We start from the raw sequence: 25504 nt of genomic DNA, 5'->3' as shown, positions 1-25504 counted from the left end.
GGAAAGCCTGCTGCGTAGGGCAGGGCAGGCTTGTGGAGGACAGGGCAAGCCTTGAGAGGCCATTTGGGGCTTCTCGAGTGGCCACTTGGGACCTCCTTGAGAGGTCCTTTGGGGCTTCTCGAGGAGCTATTCAGGGACTTTTTTTTTTGTAGTCCTGTTGTGGGCCTGAACTCTGGGCCTGGGCACTGTCCCTCAGCTCTTCAGCTCAAGCCTAGTGCTCGACCACTTGAGCCACAGTGCCACTTCTGGCTTTTTTCTTTTTGTGTATGTGGTGCTGAGGAATCGAACCCAGGGCCTCATGCATGCAAGGCAAGCACTCTACCACTGAGCGACCTACCCAGCCCCCCGGCTTTTCTTCTTTTTGCTTATATGGAGCTGCGGAATCGAACCCGGGTCTCAAGTATGCAAGGCAAGCGCTCTACCACTGAGCCACCTTCCCAGCCCTTCAGGGATTTCTTGAGGGGACATTTGGAACATCCTCCGGAGGTTACTCAGGGCCTCCTGGAGGGACCTGTTGGGACCTCCTATGGAGGTCATTCGGGGCCTCCTCTGGAGGCCATTTGGTACCATCCTCTAGAGAGGCCTGTGGACAGTGGAGAGGTCTGCATGTGGGGGAAGAAGGGAAGAAAGGGAAAAGCCTTCCCCTTTGGAGGTTTGGAGCTTTGGAGCTTTGGAGATCTGAGGTTTGTAGGTTTGTGGACCGACTAATTTGTGGTTTGCAGACCAACCAATAAAGGTTGGAGTGTCAGGACTGCCTATTGGAGGTTTGGTGGTTGAGGCTGCTCTTGGTTCTGGGTATCTAACCCAGGACAAGGTAGTCTCAAGACACCTTTCTGGTGTAAATAGTGTAAATAAACTTCTTTTGTTCACTTCTCACTGTGCCTCCATGGATTGTCTCACTCTCTGGGGTTCATCAATACCCCACTGGGTGATGTCCTCACAGGGGTCTTCCTAGGATGCCCAACCCCGAAGATGAAGGCCACTGGCCAATGTCCTCATGGTTCCCACATGGCTGTCATGGTAGCAGTAAGAGCATCCTCCCATGTGCCCAGTGTTGTTGGCAACAGACTTCCTGGCCCAAGTACCTAACTGCCAGAGGGTGTGCACTGGGCTCTGATTGGTTCACTTCCTCACTGATGTCAATGGCCTGACTTGTGATTGGTCCATTTCCCCCTGACATCACAGGGCATTGTGAGGCGTGCCCAGCAGGGTACATATGAGGCAGCTTCTCTCCAGCTTTTTCAGTTACAGCACTGGGAGCTTTTACTTGGTGACCCGCTAACTCAGAGCTACTTGGTTACTTTCATTGGGTGTGGGGGGGGGTGGTGGTTGTGTTGTTTGGGTTTGGGGAATTCATTTACTCATCTGGGGGTTGTGTTTACTTTGTTAGTAGTTTACCTTCCGTTTCTTAAGATTTATTAGTTGTCAACTTCATTGAGATCATCTTAGGTAAATTCTTAAGCTTGATCACTTGCCATCCCAGGGGCAAGATGTTAATGTACAACTTTAGTTCCTCCCCAAAGGAGGAGGAGATCACTGTCATTGGACAGTACAACTTGAAAGAGATCATCGGTTATGGCAGCTGTGGCTATGTGAAGCTGGCCCATCACTGCCTCACAGACACCACAGTGGCAGTCAAAGTTCTCCCAAAGAACGATCTAAAAAGCCATGAGATAGAAAATGAAGTAGCCATTTTGAAGAGTGTATATCACCCACACATCATACTATTGTTCCAGGTGATGGAGGATGAAGACTGTGTGTACCTTGTCACTGAGCTGGACACTCGGGGCTATCTCTTGGGGTGGGGCAATAAATCCCCTTGCAGTCACCTATTAGAGTATGAAGCCAAGAGATTGTTCAAGCAGATCACGAGTGATGTTCACTACATTCATGAGAACAGAATTGCACACTGGACCTGAAGGCCGACAACGTCCTGTTGGATACCAATTGCAATGTCAAGGTCAGTGATTTTGGCATTAGCATCAGGGTGACAGGGAAGTTGCTAAAGGGGGGTTTGTGGAGCCTTGCTATTCCTGAAATGTTCCTACAGAACATGTTCAATGGGTACAAGGTGGACATTTGGGAACTTAGGCGTGCTTTTGTATATGATGACAATGGGAAAGTTCCCATTTGAGGGGAATAAAATGATTCAGATACGGAAATAAATCCTAGAGGCCAGGTACACCGGTCCCCTTTACCAACTGCAATGGGACATGATCTCCTTCCTAAACTGCTGACTGTGGGCTTCAATCTGAGGCCTGCTATTGAGGAGATAATGGAGCACTGATGGCTGACTCTAGGTGTGGGTTTTGGCCTGCTTCCTGATGAGCCACTTTCCAGCAAGCTGGACCCCATTATTGTCACAGTCATGGGCAACATGGGGTACACCCTAGCTGGTATTGAAAGGACATTCCAGGACAGAGCATTCAATGAAGCCATGGGCACCTACCTGCTCATCCAAGAAAACTTGAAGGAGAATACCAGAAGTGTGGAATAAAAAACCATGCCTTTGGCTAGTCCACCATGCACACCTCCTGATGACAATCCCACCAGCCCTCTCCACGAAAAAGAGCCACCTTTTCTTCAGGATATAACACCTCCAGCTTGTCCTCAAAATTTCAGTTACCTCTTGAGAGCCCGAAGTGCCAGTCTGCCTGTCCTTCCACTCTATACCCTTCAGAGCTCCAGTTCCAGGTACATTTGGGGCCTAGATTCTTTTAGCTGGTCGGGCACACTAGACATTTTCCACCCAGTGAAGACAGTGGTTGGGAAGGAATTAACTGTTGATTTGTAAGATTTCTCAATTCCTATTCTTTTATTTTTTTTCCTTTTGTTTGTTGTGGGTATGTGTGAGTGTGTGCTGCTACACCTCAGTGCTTTTTTTCTTATGCTCTATTTCCTTTGCCTTCTCTGTTCTCTCTCCACTTTTCTCACCTTCTCCCTGCCCCTGCCCACCATTTTTCTTCCTTTGTTTTCATTCCTCCCATAACTACTCCTATTCTACTTCTCCTGTTCCTCTTCTTGATGTTCTACTACTACCCTCTACCATTCCCTCTCACTCTCTTCCTGCCCTTGAATCTGTCTCTCTCTCCATCCACCTCCCTCACTCCTCCTCTCTCTGTGCACTTCTCCCTTTTTTCCCTCTTTCCCTTTCTCCCACTCTGTCTTCCTCTTTTTTTCTTTCTCAGTTTTCATGGCTATGTCTGGTTCTCTCCTGCTTGAGTTACAGTTCAGGCTTGCATTTCTCTATTTCCTTGAAGATGGAGATTTCCCAGACTTGCTGTAAATGCAGTCTTCAAGGTGTCACCTTGGGAGATAGGTAGGATTACAGACAAGAGCCTACAGCATCAGGGAATGCAATTGGCTTTGTTAATCTGGTGTGGCAAAGGTTAGTTTCTCTACTTTGAAAGGGGATTTGTGTATTTATGTGAGGGACAGCTGTGTAAGAGTCACCTTACAATTGTTTGTGGAACCTGTTGCAACAATGAGAAGTACAAGTTGTCATGTCCAAAACGAGCTTTACAACGTCGGTGTGGGGGGGGGAGGGGGGGAAGGAGAAGGATTGGGATTGGGGGTTAGGGGGGAGGCTGGGAAGGGATGTGAAGGGTAAACAAAGGAGGAGGCTGCAATGCTTGGTAAGAAATGTACGCATTATCCTGCCCATGTAATTGTAACTCCTCTGTACAGTATGTTCACAAATACAATTAAATTAAATTAAAAAAATTGTTTGTGGAAGGAAGGGGTGATGGGTTAGTGTAAATGGACAGGGAAGGATGACATGTGCACTGTACAAGTACACTGAGAGGTGTCAGATTCTTAGTGGAGACTCTATGAGTCCCCAGAGAGGCCCCCTCCAGAGCACCCAGCTTGTACATGGTGCTTCTGTTTCCCAGTAAAGACTTTAGGCCTCATGGAAGAATAGCAGAGCCCAATTTTTCTCCTTGGGGAATAAAGAATGCTATCAGAGCCAAGTTTAAATATTTGAACATTCTGAACATCAAGAGGCAATTTTTGGAATCACAAAGTGTATGAATTAAAATACATTCCCTTCTTTTCAGCTAGAGGTGATCAAGGAACAGGAGACCTGAGGAATCATGGAGATAAACTGGGATCTGTTTAAGGACATAGCCTGGATGGACTTTGGTTGTATATGGACCACACCCGTGGTTGGGTGGCCTGGGATGACTGCTTTCCCACAAGAACAAAATTCAGTAAGATGTGAGCCTTCACACTAGAATATTTGTATTGGTTCACCCAGGGCATTAGAATTGCACACAGAGGCAGTGCTGAGGATTGATATTGCCTTTGGGTGCCAAGTGTGTGATGGGGAGGAGTTGGGCAAACCTGGCCTTTTCTATGTGTACACTGGGTCAGGTGGCTGAACCCGCAGAGTAGACTAATGAGATTAGCAGTAAGAAGAGGGCTGGGGCTCCTGGTAGATCAGTGGTAATGCTCAGGGGTATTTGGGAAGCAATGCTATTCTCAAAGAATGAGATGGGTTTCCTGTGAGAGAAGCAATAAGGGTCCAAATAGGCAAAGGATGCATAACTGGTTTAAGACAGGGTTGATACTGATGCTGAAAGAGACCTGAGGAGGAATGTAAGGAATGCTGAACTCATGGAACAGTGTTCAGTGAATAGGGTGGGTGGGGAAGGAAGTACTATTAATTTCCATGATTTCTCAATGCTTTTTCTTGTCTTTTTGTTTGTTGTGTGTATGCATTTGGGAGTGTGCTGGCTTGAACTTTGTTCTTTTTCTCTTTCTCAGTCTCCTTTTCCCTCTGTGGCTTTTCCTTGGGCCCTCCTCCCTCTAATGTCTTTAATCTCTCCTTTTTTACACCCTCTCCTTTTCTCCTCCCTCTAATCTTTCTCTTCTCCCTATCCCATTTCTTTTCACTCAATCCTTTCTCCTGAATTTGTCTCTTTGTCTCTCTGTCTTTAGGTATGTATGCATGTCCCTCTGTTTTTCTCTCTGTCCATTTTCCTTCTCCCCCTCTTTCCCTTTCTCTCTCTTGAGTGTGAATGTGTTTCTGGCTGATGTTCTACCAGTGGAGTCACTCTTCTAGTCCTGATTTTCTACTGAGTTGGACATGGAGTCTGCTCAAGCTGGCTTTATCTACAGTCTTCTCAGTGTCAGCGTGTGCAGTAGTTAGGATTATACAGGTGAGCCTCCAGCACCTAGAATTTGTGACGGTACAGCACAGGTTGGTTTCTCTGTAATTACAAAAGGAATTTGTATACTTGTATGAGGGACAACTTAGAAATGTTTGGGGGAAGGAAAGGGTGTTGGGTTGGGCTGCTGTTGAAAATGGACAGAGAATTACATTTCCATAATACAAGGGTTTCAGCACTGAGACATGTCAGATTCTTAGGAGAGACCCTTTGAGTCCACAAAGATGCTTCCAGTTGACACCCCCCTTCCCCAGAGCACCAGGCTTTGGGCTTGGTGTTTCCTTTTCCCTGGCAGTTCTCAGGGGAAGCCTCTAGGTCTTATGGAAGAAGAGTAGGGCCTGATTATTGTCCTAGGGCACATAGTGTGGAGGAAGCTGTTTCAAATATTGCCACACTATAAACCTCCAGAGCCCATTTTTGAACCAAAAAATGTAGGAAATATAATACTTTTCCTTCCTATCAACTAGAGGTGGAGAAACCTTTGAATGAGCAAGAGACCTAAGAAAGAATGAAAATATAGGAGCATGTGGATGGAGATGAGTACATGCAGACATGAGCAGAACTTCAGTAAGATTAGATATGAACCTCCACCACTGGGATATTTGTTCAGCAGGGCATTAGATTTCTACACAGAGGAAGTACTGAGGGTGATTCTGCCTTTGGGTGACAGGTGTGTGATGAGGAGGAATTGGACACATTGGACCTCTGCTGTATGTTCACTGGAGTCAAGAGGCTGAGCATGTAGGGCAGACTGATGAGATTTGCAGCAGGAGAAGACTGAGGCTCCCAGTGAAACAGGGTATACCTCTGGGTTATTTAGGAAACAGAGCTCTTCCCAGAGAATAAGATAGGATTTTTGTGACAGAAGCACTGAGAGCCAAAAGTATACAAGAAATGGACACCTTGCTGATAGACAGGGCTGACCCTAATGCTGAAGGAGAGCTGAGAGGAGGAAACTAGGGACACCTGAATTCCACATGGATCATTGTTCAGTGAAGTGGGTGGGTCGGGAGGGAAGAACTGTGAATTTCCATGGTTTCTAAGTTCTTTTTCTTTGTCTCAGGCGTCCTGAAATGAGGGAGTAGACTTCAGTTCATGTCAGTGGGTTTGTCTTGAGGCTAGTTTCTAGTAGTCCCAGAGCAGTAGAGAGGGTGCCTAATCACTGCTGCACTGGGTAGGATTTCAGTATTGGGTTGCATTAAGGAGATGTGGGAGAGGGGCATTGTGGACCCTTGAGGCTGTGGCCAGGGCCTTGTGCCAAGCAGGAGGCAAGTCATTTTATGATTTCATGCCAGTCTTGTCTTAAGGGGCCAGATGAGCTCACTCTCTAAAACTCAGGTCTTACTTTGACTTTTCAATTGACAGTATAATGCATGTGCATGCTAGAACACTCCTAAACCTTTGTGGAACAGATGGAGTGCATTTGGCTCAGCACTTGGAGAGAAGACGAAAAGTTGGCCTAAGGATGAGGATTCCACAGGTTAGCTACAATGTCACACAGACCATTATCTAGGACGGGTTCATGGCTTGCAGAGAGACTTGGAAGAACTCGAGTGAGGAGTTGAGGTGGTATGGAAAGGCTTCCCAGAGGAGGAACAGGTTATTTGGTGTGTGTACACCATCTCCATATGTAAGATTGAGGGGCAGAAACTTCAGGCAAAGGGCTTGGAAACACAGGTGGGGAGACCACGAGGCAAGGGTGACAGGGGCTCTGGAGAGGAGTCATGGGAAAACAGTGGGAAAGAGCTTTGACCATGTATGGCAGTATACTTGTTGAATAAGTGTGTGAGGGAATAGGTAGGCTTTCATTCAATGGACATTTACTGAGTGCCCACAGGATCAGTCACATCATGCTGAAGACTGACAGAATGCTGGGAACAGCATAAAAATACCTCTCTTTGTGAGTTTACACTCAAGCATGGAGAATGAGAATACCCAAACTTTACAAAAATACCACATAGTATATATGAAAATGAAGATTAAGGCAGAAAAATTCAGGATGAGTGTTCGAAATACTCTATGTTTTTGTGTGTTTGCAGATGTGTGTTGTGTACACATGTGCACAAGGTTTTATTTTTAAGTATCAGAGGAGACCTGTTTGGCAAGGGGGTTTTGGGGAAGGATAGGGGATTGAGCAGCTGGGTGTTGGGAAAAGCATTCCAGGCAGTTGGAATAGCAGTGGCCCCCAGCTGGTACAGTACAAATGCCAGTGTGGCTGCAGCAAGGAAGCCTGGGCTCAGTGGAGAGAGACAGGATCAGAGAAGCCTCCTTCACCAAACGAGGCTGTGGGCAGAGGGGTGACCCATCATGCTTCAACAATGTCCTGTAGTTCTCCTGTCTATTCTAAAGCCACATTTCTTCCTATATGAAAGGGTATGTTTGATATTGGTGTTCCTCTGCCTGTATTACTTCATGAAACTGAGTGTCCTCCAGTTCCATCCATAGTGTCTGAGTGTTGGTTTCTTTTTTCTGGTTCCTTTTTGGTGCTTGAATTAGGGCCAGTAAGTGGTCCCTGAGCATTTAGCTCAAGGCTAACACTTTACCTCTTTGAGGCACAGCTCCATTCCTGGTTTTCTGATGGATATTTGAAGTAAGAGTCTCATGGACTTTCCTGCCTGGGCTGGCTTTGACTTCAATCCTCCTATCTCATGTATAGTTAGGATGACAGGCAGCAGCCACCAGAGCCAGGAAAATTTATTGTTTATTTTTTTAGGCTGAATAATGTACTACAATATGTATGTACTGTCTTTTTATTGGTCCAGTGATTGACACTTGAATGATACCCTATATTATTGTGAATGGTGCTATAGTAAAAACAACATGCATGCAGATAAAAAAAGTATTCTATGGCTGGCTGCTGCCAGGTCATTATTAAAATCTATCCTGTGTAGGAAAGTGCATGACCCCAGAAAACTTGGAAGTGGAGCTGTGGCTTAAGGTGTAGAACACTCACCTTGAACATGGACTTCAAGCCCACGTATTGGCCTGTGCTTGCACCCACCCACACTCATAAACAGACAGAGAATAGTATGCTGTGGGTTGTGTTTACAAGGATGATTTTGGGAGGGACAGGGAAGGGGGAATGGGAAGACCAGCTAGGGACAGGGGCAGGGGCCTAGGCTGCAGTGGTGTCATCTAGGCAGAGAGAAATGGTTCTCTTCTGGAAATAGAAGATGACTATCTTAATATTGATGCTTTTTATAAGCAAGTAGTAATCGTACACAGGACATGACACACACTGATCAAACAAACCTCACCTTCCGCCTTTTCATCCCTCCTTCCCAACCTCTGGCCAGCACTAGTCCATGGTCAACATTATTCTCTACATATCTGAGCGATCCTGGGCCATTTGTCTCGATAACTTTACTTAATCTTTGCTTCCATTTGTCACGAAATGATAGCTTTCCAATCACTGTTATGCTTGGAAAATTCTCCTTTGTGTGTGTGTGTGTGTGTGTGTGTGTGTGTGTGTGTATGTGTGTGTGTATGTGTGTGTGAGTATGTATGTGTGTGTGCATGTATATATGTGTGTGAAAGAGAGAGACCATTACCAATTTCTCCATTGATAGACATTTAGACTGAATCTATACCTGAGCTGCTATAAATAATCTAGAAATAGACATATTATAATTGTACTTGAGTTCATGTATTTATTTAGAGACCTTCAAACTGTTTGCCATAATGCTTGTATCAATTTACAATCTGTCTGACAGGAGTTCTCTCTTCATCCTGGCCAGCATGTGTTATCTTTCTATCATTTTGATTTTTAAAAAGTTTTCCAGCATGGCTATAGACACTGGACATTTTTTCATATATTTTTGCCTATTTGCATTTCTTCTTTTTGGAAATTTCTATTCAGATCATTTACCCCTGTCTCTTTTTTTTTTTTTTTGCCAGTCCTGGGTCTTGAACTTGGCCTTGGCACTGTCTCTGAGCTTCTTTTGCTTGAGGCACTCTAGCACTTGAGCCACAGCTCCATTTCTGGCTTTTCTATGTATGTGGAACTGAGGAAGCAAAAGCAGAGCTTTGTGCATGCTAGGTGAGCACTCTACCACTAACGCACATTCTGAGTCCTGTACAATTACTTATAGAATATAAAAACCTAATTAGGAAAGATTCTATCTTCCTTCAAGAGCCATTAAGAGTTCCATCCTGCATCATAATAGTTAGTAATGACTTATTAAAAATAACACCTTGGGAACTTTTCCACTTCCGGCAATTGACAATGGTGGCTGTTCCATAAACATATTTGGAAAATAATGTCACTGAAACCTTTTAAAAATGAAATAAAATACAAAATAAAAACATTGCTATGGGCAAACTCAGATAAACAGAGAGTCCTTTACAGAGCAATGGCAGACAAGAACTTGAACTACTCAGCAACAGTTATGGTAAGGTCTCAGCCCTTCGGACCTCATGGTCTTATCCTAAGGTTAAACTTGGCATCTTTTTAAAATCCTATTTGTGCCAGGTACTGGTGGCTCACACCTGTAATCCTAGTTCCTTGGGGGACAGAGATCTGAGGTTCTAGGTTCAAAGCCACCATGAGTAGAAAGCCCATGAGACACTTATCTTCAGTTAACCACCAGGAAACTGTAAGTGGCATTGTGGCTCAAAGTGGTTGAGCATTAGAGCTCAGAAATAGTGCCCAGGCCCTGAGTTCCAGCCCGCACATGACCAAAAAACATACAAACATCAATTTGTTTGGTTTTGAAACAATGTAAATAATTTCAAATTGATGACATTTTAATTTCAAAGCAAATGAATAACCTTTCAAGAGACAAGAGGCAGGAACTCCACCCACCCTGACTCAAAAGGCCTTGAAAGTGAGTTGTGACAAAATGTAGTAACAACAGCCAGTACAGGATAGGGTTGACTGGCAAATCCTCCTGCCACCACCTAGTCAATTATGAAGCCAGGAGGCTGTTCAAGCAGATGGTGAGTGCTATGCAATACTTTCACAAGAACGAAATCACACACAGATACCTGAAGCCCAGGAACATCCTGTTGGATGGCAAATGCAATGCCAAAGTCAGTGATTTGGGGCTGAGCATCACGGTGTTGCTGGGGCAGTTGCTAAAGTGGTTTTGTGGAGCCTTGATATTCAGACCTCGTGAAATGTTCCTTTACAAAATGTATGATGTCTATAAACAGGACATTTAGATCCCAGGTATGCTTCTGTATGTGAGGACAACAGGAAAGTTCCCATTTGAAGGGAGGAAGATGGCAGACATGGCTACACATCCTTGAGGCCATGTACACAGCTCCCTTTTATCTATCTGCGAAGAGACACAATGTACTTTCCAAACTGCTGACTGTGGATGTCACTAAGAAACCCATGGCTGGCTGTAGATGTGGGGTTTGGCCTGCTTCCTGATGAGCCACTGCCCAGCAAGCTGGACTCCATTAGTGTCACAGTTCTGTGTGACATGGGGTACAATATAGCTGACATTGAAAAGGCAATCCAGGACAGGGCATTCAATGAAGCCATGAGTACCTATCTGGTCATCCAAGAAAACTAAAAAGAGAGTGCCAGAAGTGTGGAGTGGAAAATGATGACTTTAGCTATTCCACTGTGTACAACTCCTCAGGAACTTTGCACTAGCCCTCTCTCAATGAAGGGGAGTCAGCTTCACTGCACAACTTAACACCTTCAGTTTGCCCTCAGAATTTCAATTGCCAGATGATAACAAACAGTTGCCTCTGAAGAGAGGCCAAGGTCCTAGTCTGCCTGTCCTTCCACTCTGCTCCCCACAAAGCTCCAGTACTAGCTGAATCTGGGGCCAGGATTCTTTTAGCTGGCTGAGCAGACTAGAGAGTTGACACTTGGTTGAAAATGCCCTTCCCTCTTGGCAGCCACACGGGGAATCCATAGCCTCCAGATGGAATAAGTGATGGGGCTGGAAGAGTGTGGCTCACAGGATAGTCGCCATTTTTCACAAACTCTGGTACTGTGTGAAGCCCAAAAACTAATGTCCACAGCTTAAGAACAAAGCTGTTCCAGAGAAAGATGTGCAGCACTCTGCCACAGCACTAGGGTGTGGAAAATCAGAGAGGTGTGGAATTGAAGAGCTGCAGGAGGGGAGGGAGTCATACAGGAAGTTCACACTGCTGTGTGCCCAGTATCCTCAGCAAAGGTCTCAATCCAGCATAGCCAGGCATAGTCCTAGCATAGCTAGGGGGTTCTCCAGCTAGCATTCTTTCTAGTGAAAGGACAGCTGACAAGGAGCTGACTTTTAAATTTTGAAAAGTAGGCTGAAATGTGGCCTCAAGCTGTCTGTACCTTCTGAGCTTGGTGAATACACCTCAATCCCTTACTTTCAAGTAATGTCACTTTATTAAACAACTTTTCCCATTTGTTTCTGAACACTAAGGTGTTTGTGTCCCAAATGCTGCAGTAGGTCATCATCTCACCTTCCAGATATGTTGCATATTTTCCTACTTACTTACCTAGTTTGTTTACTTAGGTTTAAAGTGAGGCCCTTGGGCTTCAGGGGGATCTTAGGGGAAGGTGGCATCCTGGACTCGTTTCTCCTTTGGCAGTCTCTAGGTGACTGTGTAAAACTCCTGAGAACACTATTTACTCTGGCTGTGTCGAAACTCAGGGGCACATCTTCATTGGGAAAATAGAGAGAACTGTCTCCATGGACCATGAGAGTAGTTTCTGCCCCAACTTTCCTCCATTTTAATGCAGTTTCTTGTGTGTTCTGTCTACACCTAATCACCATTCTAACATTATGCCATCATCCAAAAGTCCCTTATTTCAGACTTATTTACTCACAGTAAAAAAAAAATAGTAAATTTTAAAGACCCGATTTCCTACACAGGTTACTTACAATTGCAACTGCCCTGGGAGTCCAAATTTCTCTAATGGGAATCAGAGTGCTGAGGGAGCTGAGTTTCAAATTTGAGAACATTCTGAGCAAACAGAGTCCCTGGTTACACTGGAAAAGTGTATGAATTAAGCTAATTTTCTTTCCTTTCAGGTAGAGGTGTATAAACATGTTAAAAAACAAGAGACCTGAAAAAGCATGGATATATAGTGATATCTGTGGATGGACCAGGCCTGGGATGACTGTGTCTACACATGAGCAGATATTTGAATGAATCTGTCTCTCTGCCTCTGTCTCTGTCTCTATCTCTCCTCTCTTTCTCTTTCAGTTTGCATGTACATCACAGGTGCTCTACCACTTGATTCCAACCTCCAAGCCTGCATTTCTTTTTTTGTGTGTGAAAATACCGTACAGAGGGGTTAAAATTACATGGGCAAGATAATGAGTACATTTCTTATCAAGCATTGTAGTCTCCTCCTTTGTCTCCCCTCACATCCCTTCCCATCCTTCCCCCGCCCCCCCAGTCAATCCTCCCTCCTCCAATCCTCCTCTCCCCTCACCCCTACTCTGCCAAAGTTGTAAAGTTTGTTTTCAACATAACGACTTGTACATCGCATTGTTGCAATAAGTCCACCTGTATTCCCTATTTAAAAGATTTGTTTTTTCCCTTCCCCTCCACAAATTATACCAACATCAAATACAGTGAAAGCAGGGATTATACTGTTGGGAAGGGACATACAAAGCAACAAAGAAATAATCTTATGTTTTAGAAACAATCCCATGAAAGAAAAAAAAACATTTGAATACATACCTTAGGGTTCATTTCCCCATTACATCAACTTATCTGACTGTTTCTGCTTGACTCAGATATATACTAGTTATTGCAAATAAAGGAAACCATGGGACCTATGTTTCTTTGGGCCTGGCTTACTTCACTTAATATAATCTTTTCCAAGTCTTACCATATCCTAACAAATGGGGCAATGTCATTCTTTCTGATGGAGGCATAGAATTCCATTGTGTATATATACCACATTTTCTTGATTCATTCATCTGCTGAGGGGCATCTGGGTTGGTTCCATATCTTAGCTATGGTAAATAATGCTACAGTAAACATAGTTTCGCTAGTAGCTTTAGTGTGGTATTGTTTGTGAGCATTTGGGTAAATGCCCAAAAGTGGGAATGCTGGGTTATAGGAGAGGTCTATGTGGAGTCTTTTGAGGAACCTCCATACTACTATCCAAAGTGGTTGGACAAGTTTACACTCCCAAAAACAATGCAGTAAAGTTCCACTCCAGCATCTGTTGTTATTAGAGTTCTTGATTTTAGCCATCCTAACTGTGGTGAGGTGGTATCTCAATGTTGTTTTGATTTGCATTTCATTTATGGCTAGGGAGGTGTGTCTATTGGTCATGTGTCTATTGGTCATGTGTCTATTGGCCATACTTCTTTCCTCTTCAGAGAAGTTTCTCTTTAAGTCATTAGCCGACTTAATTGTTGGGCAGTTGTTTCTTTGAAGATTTGTTGTTGGGGGATTTAATTTTTTGAGTTCCAGGTATATTTTAGTTATGTGACCCTTGTCCGTTGTATGAAGACCTTCTCCCAATCCGTGGGCTTTCTATTGATCTTGCTAGCTATGTCCTTTGCCATGCAGAAGCTCTGCAATTTCATGCACTCCCATTTGTCCAACCTTTCTTTGATTTGTTGAGTTTCTGGGTCTCTATTAAAAAAATTTGGACCCGTGCCAAGGAGACCTACGGTTTCTCCTATTCTATCCTGTAATGTTTTCAGAGTGTCTGCTTTGACTCTGAGGTCTTTGATGCATTTGGAGTTGATTCTGTGCAGCATGATATATAAGGATCTAGCTTTAGTTTTCTACAAGTAGTTAACCAATTTTGCCAGCACCATTTACTGAAGAGGATGTCTTTCTTCAATTCTATCTTTTTAGCTCCATTATTAAAGATTAGATGCCAAGCCTACATTTCTATGCTGTGTTTTTGCTGGCTTTAAGTACTCTGTTCTGGGTGTGAAGTTCTGGAATAGTTAGGATTTCCGTCTAGAACCATACATATATGGCAGTACTTTTGACCTTGTTCATCTGGTGAGACACAGGTTGGCTTTTCTAATGTGGAAAAAGGGATTTGTGTACTTGTCTGGGGGACAGCTGTGTGAGGGACAAGTTACAAATGGATGTTGAAGGGGGCTGTGGGATAGTGTGTACAATCAATAGAGAGGCAAGGCATGTATACTGTTCAAGAGTGTCTGCACTGAGAATTGGGATATCTTGATAGAGATTCTGGGAGTCCCCTCAGAGGCCCCCAGGTGTCACCCCTTCTCCAGGGCACCATGCTTCAGCACAGTGCTTCCTTTCTCTTGGCTTTTCTCTGTTGAAGTCTCTAGGCCTCATGAGAAATAGCAAGTACATTTTGTTCCCCTAGGGAAGAAAGATTACTGGGAGACCTGAGTCTAAAGTATTAGAACCTTCTGAACATCCAGAGCCCAGTTTTAGATCCACAAACTTTATGAATTAAAACATTACCCTTCCTTTCAGCACCAGGTGGAGAATCCTAGGAAGGAGCAGCAAGATACATGAGAGAGCATGGAGATATATTGGTGCCTGTGGATGGACGGGGCCTGGATGGACTTTGCCTATGGATAGGCCCTGCTTGATATGACTGTATTGGGACATGAGCAGAAATTCAGTATGTTTGGATATGATCCATCACTGGGTTATTTGTGTTCGCTTCTCCAGCGGCATTAGATTTCCACATAGCAAGTGATTTTGTCTGATGCTGCCTCAGCTGACAAGCATGTAATAGGGAGGATTTCGGCACACCTGATTTTGCTATGTGTGCACAAGGGTCAGGAGGCTGAGCCTGCAAAGCAGCTGATGAGATTTGCAGCAGAAGGTGGGCTGTGACTTCTGTTGGATCAATGATCCAGTTCAGGATTATTTGGGGAATAGAGCACAGCTAACAGGTTGAGAATGTATTCCATTGAGAAGAAGCAATGCAGAACAAAAGAGGGCAAAGGATGGGCACCTTCCTGATAGGCAAGGTTGACACTGATGCTGAAAGACAGCTGAGAAGATGAAGCTAAGGACTCCTGAATTCCACATGGACCAGTCTCCAGTGAAGAGGGTGGATGGGAAGGGAAATAGTGTTATTTTCCTTATTTTCTCAGTCCTTTCCGTTCCTTTCTTTTTGTTGTGGGTATGTATTTGTGAGTGTGTGCTGGTACTGGCACTTGAACTGGGTGATTTTCTCTGTGTCTCCTTTTCTCTCTCTTCTTTCTCCCCATTTCCTCTCTCCCCTTTTCCAGGTAACTTCCCTCCAGACTATTCATCTCTTCCTCTTCTTCCTCTTTTCCTATTCTCTTTCTTCTTCTCTTCTTCTTCTCTTCCCTTCTCCCTTCCTCTGTCCTCATAAATCTGTCTTTTTCTTTCCTGCCTCTCTAGATCTTCTCTTTGAGTTTGAATGTTCATAACCGGTGCTGTACCACTTGAGTCACACCTCCAAGCCAGGATTTTTCTAGTTAATTGAAGATGAAGTCTGCCCAGGTTGGCTTTAACTGTGATCTTCGGGGTGTTAGCTTCTGGAAGAGTTAGGATTACAGGCATGATCAACCACCATCAGCAATGCTTTTGATCTTGTTAAACTGGTGTAGCACAGGATGGCTCCTCTGATGTGTAGTTATCTGAGGGACAGGTGTGTGAGGAACACCTTGAAAATGGTTGGGGGAAGGACAGGTGTGGTAGGCTGCTATGCCAAATGCACAGGTTGAGAAGTAGGTGCAAAATTGAAGGGTTTGAACACTGAGTGATGTCATATCTGGGTAGAGATTCTGTGAGTTCCCAGAGTCCCCCAGCTAACACCCAGAATTTGGGCATTGTTCTTCCTCTCCCCTTCAGTTCCCATGAGAAGGCTCTAAGCCTCATGGAAGAATAGCAGAGCCCTGTTTTTGTTCTTAGGGTATCAGAGTGCTGGTGAGCAGAATTCTGAACATCCAGAGCTCATTTTTTTCTTTTTATTTATTTATTTTTAAAATTTTTATTGGGAAAATACTGTACAGAGGGTTTACAATTACATGGGCAAGATGAGTACATTTCTTATCAAGCATTGTAGCCTCCTCCTTTGTTTCCCCTACCCATCCCTTCCATCCTCCCCCCACCCTCATTCCCAATCCTCCCCCCCCACCAAATTTGAATCACATAAATGTATGAATTAAAATACTTTTCCTTCCTCTCAGCTAGAGGTGGAGAAATCTGTGAAGGAGCAAGAAGCCTAAGAAAGCATGAAGATATTGGATGGACCCTGCCTGGGATGAGTGCATCTGTACATGAGCAGAAGTTGGGTAAGATTGGATGTGATCCTCCACCCCTGGGCTATTAGTGTTGATTCAGCCAGGGACATTAGATCTGCACACAGAGGCAGTTGCTGAGGCTGATGCTGCCTTTGGTGACAAGTGTGTAATGGAGGAGTTAGGCCTTTGCTATGTGTGCACTGGGATCAGGAGGCTGAGCCTGAAGAGAAGACTTGAGATTTGCAGCTAGAGCTGGGCTTGGGCCTCCTGGTGGATGAGGAGTCCAGGTCAGGGCTATTTGGGGTGCAGAATGAGATGGGATTCTGGTAAGAGAAGCACTGAGGGCCACAAGAGGACAAAGATGAGTACCTGGTAAATGACAGGATGCACACTAAACCTAAATGAGAAATGACAGGAGCTAGGTTATGAAAGGAGCTGAGGAATACTGAATTCCACATGGACCAGTGGTCAGTGAAGAGGGTAGGTGTAAGGAAGTACTTTTGATTTCCATGATTCCTCCATGCTTTTTTCCCCTTTTTCTTTTTGTGTGTATGCTTATGCTGGTACTTGGACGCTGGACCTCAGTGCTGTTTTCTTATTGTTTCCTTTTTTTCTCCTTCCTATCTTCCCTTTTCCCACATTCCCTCCTCTACCATCTTCTTCCCTTTTCTTTCTCCCCATAACTTCTACTATTCTATTTCCCCTATCCCACTTCTTGTTCCTTTCATGCACACTTCCATTCTCTCTCCTTCACTTCCTGCTCATGAATTTGACTCTGACTCTCTCTGGTTTTTCCTCCCTCTTTCACGCTTTCTCCTTTTCAGCTGGCATGGTCATGTCTTGTTTACTATCACTTGAGTTACACCTCCAGACTTGCAAACCTCCAAATAGTCTGCAAACCTCCAAAGGGGAAGGCTTTTCCTTTTGCTTCCTTCCTCCTCTGCTTGCCTCTCCAGTGGCCTATCCTCAGGCCTCAGAGCTCTTCACAGGGTGTCCCTGCTCTGCTCTGCTCTGCTCTGCTCTGCTCTGCTCTGGATGGAGCCTCTTGCTGTCTGTCTCTCCCCAGCCCCTACTCCTCAGAACAGACAGCCTATATATAGGCTGGGCCCCTCCCCCACTCCAACAGCTATAAAAGTTTCAACCTCCACTAATTGCCCTGCCCCCACGAAGCCCACTGTTCCATCCCTTCTTGACCCCCCCTACAGCTAGGCCCAGGGGAACAATGAGCTCAGCATGTGGGGGGGAGGAGGATGCCTTTGGCCATGCTGTTTATTACACTACCATTACATGATAGCTCCCGGCCTGCATTTTTCTAGTTAAGTGAAGATGGAGTGTTCCCAGACAGGCTGCTGGGATAGTTAGGATGACAGGCAGCTCCTCCAGCATCAGGCAGTGCATTTGACTTTGTTAGTCTGCTGTAGCATACCTTGTTTTCTGTGTTGTTATGAAAGGGATTTGTGTGCTTATGTGAGGCACAGCTGTGTGAGTGAGACCTAAGAAATGGTTGTGGGAGAAAGGGGATGGTGGGCTGGTAGACAAATTGACAGGGAGGGAGGGACATGTGCACTGTACAAGTGGATCAGCACTGAGTGTTAGCTTATCTTGGTAGAGACACAATGAGTCCCCAGAGTGGCCGCCAGCTGACACCCTTTCCCCAGAGCACCAGGCTTTGGGTATGGTGCTTTCCCTTGGCAGTTCCAAGGGAAAGACTATTGGCCTCATGGAAGAGTATACCCTAATTTTTATGCTGGGTGAACCACTGTGCTGGGGGAGATGATGTTCAATAGTCAATCATTCTGAACACCAAGAGTGCATTTTTGGAATCACAAAGTGTATACGTTAAAATATAACCCCTTTGTTTCAGCTAAACATGGTGAAATATATGAAGGAAAAGGAGACCTGAGAAGGCATGGAGATATAGTGGTACCTGTGGATGGACGGGGCCTGGATGGACTCTGCCTGTAGACACATCCTGCCTGGGCTAACTGTATTCCCACATGAACAGAAATTCAGGAAGATTAGATATGAGCCTTCAACACTGCGATATTTGTGTTGGTTTAGGCAGGACATTAGCTTTGCCCAGATAGGCTATGTGGAGACTGATGCTGCCTTTAGGTGACAAGCATATGAGGGGGAGGAATTGGGCAGACCTAGCCTTTGCTATGTGTACACTGGGAATAGCAGGCTGAGACTGTAGAGCAGACTGATGCGATTTTCAGCATGAGGAAGGCTGGGCTGTCATTGATCCAGCTCAGGGAAATTTGAGTAGCAGTGATTCCCTCAAAGAATGGATGGGATTCTAGTGAACGAAGCAATGAAGGCCACAAGAGGACAAAGATGGGTACATGGTGAATGATAGGGTAGACAGCAATAATAAAGGAGAAATGATGAGATCCAGGTTATGAAGAGAGCTGAAGAATCTTAAATTCCATGTGGACCAGTGTTCAGTGAAGAGGATCGGTGGAAGAGAAGTACTCTTTTTTTTTTTTATATATATATTTTTTAATTGTATTTTATTTTATTTGAGAACATACTGTACAGGGGGGCGACAATTACATGGGCAGGATAATGCATACATTTCTTACCAAGCATTGCAGCCTCCTCCTTTGTTTACCCTTCACTTCCCTTCCCTGCCTCCCCCCTCCCCCCACCCAATTTTACCCCCTTCCCCCCACCCAATTATACCCCCCTCCCCCCCCCCCACACCGACATTGTAAAGCTGGTTTTGACATGACATTTTGTACTTCTCATTGTTGCAACAGGTCCACCTGAATCCTTAAACGACTTGTTTGTCCCCATCTCCTCCACATGTAATACTGACATCAAATATAGTGAAAGCGGGGGTTACACTGTGGGGGAGGGACATACAAAGCAACAAAGAAATAATCTTATAAATGCGTTAGAAACACATGCATGAAAGAAACGAAAACATTAAAATACATATTTAAGGGTTCGTGAAATCAAGAGTACTTCTCTTAATGTGATGTTAAGAGAAGTACTCTTGATTTCACTATTTTCCCTTTTTCTTTGTTTGTGTGTGTGTATGTGAGTACATGCTAGAGCTGGGGCTTGACGTCTGTGTAATTTTTCTTATTCTGTTTCTGTTTCTTTCACTTCACTCTCTCCCCTTTTTCCTCCTTTCCCCCCATCATCTCTCTTCCCTCCTCTTCTAACCTATACCATCTCCTCCTCTACTTCCCCTTCTTCTCATCTTCCTCTCCTCTCTCCTTTCCATTACCTCTCTTTCTCTCTTCCTGTTCATGAATCTCTCTAAGACTGTTTGTTCACAAAAGGCTAGAACTCCACTACTTAGAGCCACAGTTCCACTTGGTTTTCTGATGGTTAATTAGAGATGTCTCACTTTCCTGCCAGGGCTGGCTTTGAACCAGGTCCTCAGAGCTCATCCTCCTGAGTCGCTAAGATTTCAGATGTGGGCCACCAGAACCCAGCCAGAGGTGAACTTTTGGTTCAATCCTGACCTCCTGCACATGAACTGCAACACAGGAGTGCTTTTCCGTCACACTTCCATTCAACATTCCACATTCCTCTTTCTCTCATGCAACATTCTCCTCTTCTTTTTTGTACCTTTCTTCAAAGTCACCTAAATCTAATTATTAGGTCCTCTCTCAATTTTCCAAAGCACTAGCTAGCATTCCCATTCACTAGCATCCCCTTTCTTGTAGCTATTTGCTAGAATGTAAAAGCTTTGACCCTAAGTGGCTTTGGTATTTCTTGAGAAAATTTCTAGCAATTTGTAGTTATCCTAAACACTGTACTGAATGAATGAAAACATTATTCTATTGGTGATAGAAAGTTTGAGTTTTAAGCGCAATTTTTCTAGAATCTGATCACAGCCTAAACTGCCACTGGAAACATCCCTGAAAATTTCTTAGAGGTGGTATTTTCCTTTCCAGGCATTCCATCAGAAGTCTCACTTTATTCTGAATATACAAGTCTGCCAATGCCATGAAAAACTAGTTGGTTTCAACCTACTCAGTGAGAGGGGGCAGGGTGGGGGAACGAGTTTTATTACCACCCTCCTCCTCCTCGTCCTCGTCCTCCTCGTCCTCGTCCTCCTCGTCCTCCTCGTCCTCCTTGTCCTCCTCGTCCTCCTCGTCCTCGTCCTCGTCCTCCTCCTCCTCCTCCTCCTCCTCCTCCTCCTCCTCCTCCTCCTCCTCCTCCTCCTCCTCCTCCTCCTCCTCCTCCTCCTCCTCCTCCTTCTTCTTCTTCTTCCTGGGGCTTGAACTCATGGCTTGAGCAATGTCACTGAGCTTCTTTTGCTTAAGGCTAGCACTCTACCTCTTGAGCCACAGTGCCACTTCCAGCTTTTACTGTTGATGTGGTACTGAAGAGTTGAATCCAGAGCTTTATGCAGGCTAGGCAAGCACTCTACCACTAAGCCACATTCCTAACCCATCACTACTTCTATTCTACCATATCTATGCTGTTTTCCTGCACCAGGATTTTCTGTGTGTGTGTTAGTCAGTGTTGTGGTTTGAACTCAAAGTGTGAACTCTGTCCCTTCACTTATTTTTTTTTAACTTTTATTGTAAAGAGGCTATACAGAGGAGTTAGAGTTACATGAGTAAGGTAATGAGTTCATTTCTTTTTTTTTTTAATTTTTTAAATTACTTTTTGGTCCGCTCGTGGGGCCTGAACTCTGGGCCTCGACGCTGTCCCTCATCTCTTCAGCTCAAGGCTAGTGCTCTACCACTTGAGCCACAGTGCCACTTCCAGCTTTTTTCTTTCTGCTTATGTGGTGCTGAGGAGTCGAACCCAGGGCCTCGAGCATGCAGGGCAAGCGCTCTACCACTGAGCCACTTTCCCAGCCCATGAGGTCATTATTTGTGAAACATTTTAACACCTTTTTTTTCAAGTTTTTAATTTTTTAATTGAGATTAAGTGATTACATACATTTCATAAAATTCACAGTATTGTGGGATAGAGATACTTAAAGTCACAAACACTTTTTAACCTTCATGAGGCGCATTGTCATTATCATGGTCTATAAGGTTTATGGTCTCTACAAACTTGACTTAAATTTTATTGAGTAGCTTTGTATATGTGGTCATCAAAGAGATTATTTTGTAGTTCTCTTTTTTTGTTGGATCTTTGCCTAGTTTGGAGATGAGTGTGATACTGGCTGTTTATTGAGTGGTAAGGACTTTCCTGTCCAGGCTGTCTTTGAACTATGATCCTCAGATCTCAGTCTCCTGAGTAGCCCAGCTCAAATTATGGGGTTTTGTTTGTTTGTTTGTTTACTTGTCAGTTGTATACCCTAGACTCTGTCCCTGAACTCTTTTTCCTCAAGGCGAGGGCTCTCCACTTGAGCCATGGTACCACTTCTGGTTCTCTGGTAGTTTATTAAAGATAAGATTCTCATGGACATTCCTGCCTGTGCTGGCTTTGAACCATGATCCTCAGATCTCTGCTTTCTGAGTAGCTAGGATTCCCGGCGTGAACCACCAATGCCTGGCTCATGATATAGTTTTGATAGTGAAAAGATCCTGTCCAGAAGTCAAGATGGCCTTCACTGGTCCTGGCTCTGCTGTCTTCTTCAATCTTGAAAATTTTTCAAGATTTTCTTGACTGTTTTCAAAATTATATGCCACTTCTATTTTATCGATTGTTTTTCTTAGTCTTGTCTGAAGATTTATCATGAGTTGACTTGGGTCTTGCATGGTTGGAAGGCTGTCGTGAAGTGACACTGTGTGCCTCCCACTGCATCCCACCAGGTGGCTGGGGACATCAGTTTGTCCCAGCAGTGAAGTAGGTAATTTTTTTGGGGGGGGGTCCAGTCGTGGAGCCTGAACTCTGGGCCTGGGTGCTGTCCCTCAGCTCTTCAGCTTAAGGCTAGCACTCTACCACTTGAGCCACAGTGCCACTTCTGGCTTTTTCTTATGTGGTGCTGAGGAATCGAACCCAGGGCCTTGAGCATGCAAGGCAAGCGCTCTACCACTGAGCCACCTTCCCAGCCCCTGAAGTCGGTAATTTTGATCACTTGAAGATAGCCAAATTTGCCTGTTTTTCTACTGTAAAAATTCTCCTTTCCCTTTGTGACTGAGTGATGTGTGGGAAAACACATAAGGCTGTGGAAATATACCATTACTCACACCACTGACAGTTTACTTATGTATTTACATATTTATTCATATCTGAACTGGCTAAGGGATTCCTGTTGAATGCATTGGGTTGTAATTCCACTCCTGTCATGGTTTTGATGTGCAAATGGTTCCAGACTTGGCCAGTGGGAGCTCCTTCTAAAAGACTTTTATTAGTGCTTTAATTTAATTTAATTTAATTTTTTTTGCCAATCCTGGGGCTTGAACTCAGGGCCTGGGGGCACTATCCTTGAGCTTCTTTTGCTTAAGGCTAGCCCTTTACCTCTTGAGCCACAGTGCCACTTCCAGCTTTTCCTCTTTATGTGGCATTGAAGAACCCAGGGCTTCATGGATGCTAGGCAAGCACTCTACCCCTAAGCCCTCATAAGTTCTTTTGTTCTTCACTAATACTCAAGATTGATGTTTATTTAGTACCTTCCATGCTCTGGCCTTTGAATAAACTATTATCCCAGGAGCTGTGGCTGGTTGGCATTTAGAAACCAACATCTTTTCTTTTGAGATATTATTGTTCCTAGGCCCTTTTGGAGAAGACAACTGGAAAATATATAAAATTAATATACAAAATACATGTATGCATGTATGTGGATGTGCATTGATATATACAACTACATACATGTATATTTACACATACACACATTTAAATTTATATTAATTTCTTTTAGTAGTACAGAAATGTAAACTCAGAGCCTCTTGCTTGCTTCGCTTGTTTCCTAGTAATTGAGCCACCCTTTAAGCCCTGCTTTTTGCTGGTTGGTTTGGAGGGGAAGTCTAATAAACTTTCCTGCCTGGACTAGTCTCAAACTTCAGTGTTCAAGCTCTTAACTCCTGAGTTTCTCAACTTCTTATTGGTACACCAATCTATGTATATATATCCATCTATATATACTCAAAATCATGAGTTCACACTGACACCTCCAATTGCAATCTCACCCCAAATATTCTTCCAGGATTTTTTTTCTTTTCCATATTTGTAACTACCAAGAAACCCATTACCCTTGATAGGATGACTTACTGAGTCATTTATTCTGTTTGTAAACAATCTCCTGTGATTGCCTGTGATGTTGTAAAATAATGTATTTGGCATTTTTCCATGGTTCCTGACATAGAAATCCAAAAACACTCATGCTTTCCGGAGTAACAGGGGTGGTAGTACGATCTTTTGTTCTACTACTTGGTCATTGACCCTGGGTGCTCAATCGGAGCTCCTAAGACCTTAGTAATTTCCTGAGTTTTAGTAGCATCTGACCCAGAGCTATGAATCCGTTGGAATTTCCTGTCACAAAAGCATGTTCTAAGAGGTGCAACCCTTGATGTACACCTGGATAGGCTCAGGATGGGAGATGATCTTTTTATGATGGACTGGTAGTGCAAACCTTTAATCCCAGCATTTAGAAGGATAATGCAGAAGGGTCTTGAGTTCAAGGCAGGCTTGCTCTACAGTAAAACCATCTTTTAAAAAATCAGATTTAATAGGTACATTATTTGGGGATTAGCTCCAAATTTGTTTTTTGGTTTCATGAAATTTTGTTATGACTGTTAAATTTATACTTGCCAAGAGATTCAAACTTGCCTGATCAGCCCATTCTCTCTCTATTGCTCTGTCTCTATCTGTCTGTCTCTCTGTCTGTGTCTTTCTGTCTCTCTGTCCCCCTGTCTCTGTGTCTGTCTGTCTGTCTCTCTCTCCCTGTCTCTGGTCGATGTCCTCATGGTTACCACATGGTTTCCAAGGTAGCAGTAGCAGCATCCTCCCATGTGCCCAGTGTCCTTGGCAATGGTCCGCTAGGCCTCATGGAAGAGTAGTAGTAGAGTCCACCAAGCTCTCACAGAGACTTGATTCTTGTGACTATTTATCAGTCCCTTACACACTAGTTCATTCATTTCAGGAGGCATGACTAGTGCTGTGAGCCCAGCATACCTGGCATAGTCTCCGTGTAACACACTCAGGCCAAGTGCCTGGTGCTACAGGATTCTGCAGCCGAGTTTCTGGTCAAAGTAAATCTGACACTGAGCTGGCCTTCCCAGGCTGAAAGACAAGTGGAAAAGTAGCCTGAAGGTATCTTTACCTTCAGAGGTGGTAGGGGTTGCAGCTTGATCACATGGTGACTTCATCCGACAACCTTTTACCTTTGTCTTTTAAGGTGTTTTTGTTCCAAATGCTACAGCAGGTAATCACCTTACCTTCCATGTATGTTTCTTGTCTGTTTATATACTTATTTGTTTTTTTTTTTACATTTGAGCTGAAGCCCATAGATCTGAGGGTCAGGAGGCATCCTGGACTCTGCTTCTCCTACTGTGGGCTCTAGATGACTGGGTCGAACTTTTCTTGAGCACACTCGTTATACTGGTTAGGTTGGAGCATAAGTGCAAGTCTTCATTGGGAAAGAAGAGGGACCTGTCTCCATGTACCATGTCAGTGGTTTTCTGCCCCACTTTCCTCCATTTCAATGCAGTTTCTTCTGTGTTTGTTTTCGCTATAATCCTCCACTCATCAGTATCCCAACATCCATCATCCAGGAGGACCTGATTTCACACTTATTGGCTCACAGTGGTAAAAGATAAAACATATATTTGAAAGACCCTAATGCATACACCCTGAAGTCATTATTGCAACTTCCTCTGTTAGCCCAATTTTTCTCCTCAAGTAAACAGAGTGTTGTGAGTGCTGAGTTTTACATATGAGACCACTGTGAACATGTACAGCCTATTTTTGGAATCACAAAGTATATTAATTAAAATATTTCCTCTTCCTTTCAGTGAGAGCTGGAGAAACCTCTGAATGAGCAGGAGACCTAAGAGAATATGGAGGTATAGTGGTGCCTGTGGATGGTACAGGCCTCTGTGGACTTGGTCTGAGGATGGACCCTGCCTGGGATGACTACTTCTGGACATGAGTGGCGATTCAGTAAGATAGGATGTGACCCTCCACCACTGGGTTATTTGTGTTGGTTCATCCAGGGCCATTAGATTTTCACACAGAGGAAGTGCTGAGGGCTGATGCTGTCTTGGGTGACAAGTGTGTGATGGGAAGGACTTGGGCACAGCTGGATTTTGCTCTGTGGACACTGGGGTCAGGATG

General features: G+C 44.3%; 1 long non-coding RNA gene across 2 annotated transcripts; it reads left to right on the top strand.

Moving 5' to 3' along the window:
• Positions 1-1371: 1371 nt before the first annotated feature.
• Positions 1372-25231, top strand: LOC138819748 (uncharacterized). Of its 2 annotated transcripts, none has more exons than XR_011369604.1 (3): positions 1372-1449; positions 1737-1960; positions 4059-4587. It is a non-coding gene; the product is annotated as an uncharacterized lncRNA (long non-coding RNA). The 2 variants fall into 2 exon arrangements; XR_011369605.1 differs by lacking the exon at positions 4059-4587 and adding exons at positions 16253-16357; positions 25183-25231 and having other exon boundaries at positions 1378-1960.
• Positions 25232-25504: the final 273 nt, after the last annotated feature.

Source organism: Dipodomys merriami, unplaced genomic scaffold, assembly GCF_024711535.1.
Source record: "Dipodomys merriami isolate MVZ:Mamm:240054 unplaced genomic scaffold, mDipMer1.0.p SCAF_813, whole genome shotgun sequence".
Taxonomy (NCBI): Eukaryota; Metazoa; Chordata; class Mammalia; order Rodentia; family Heteromyidae; genus Dipodomys; species Dipodomys merriami.
Note: the sequence above shows the minus strand (reverse complement) of the source record. Positions and strands in the feature narration are given on the sequence as shown.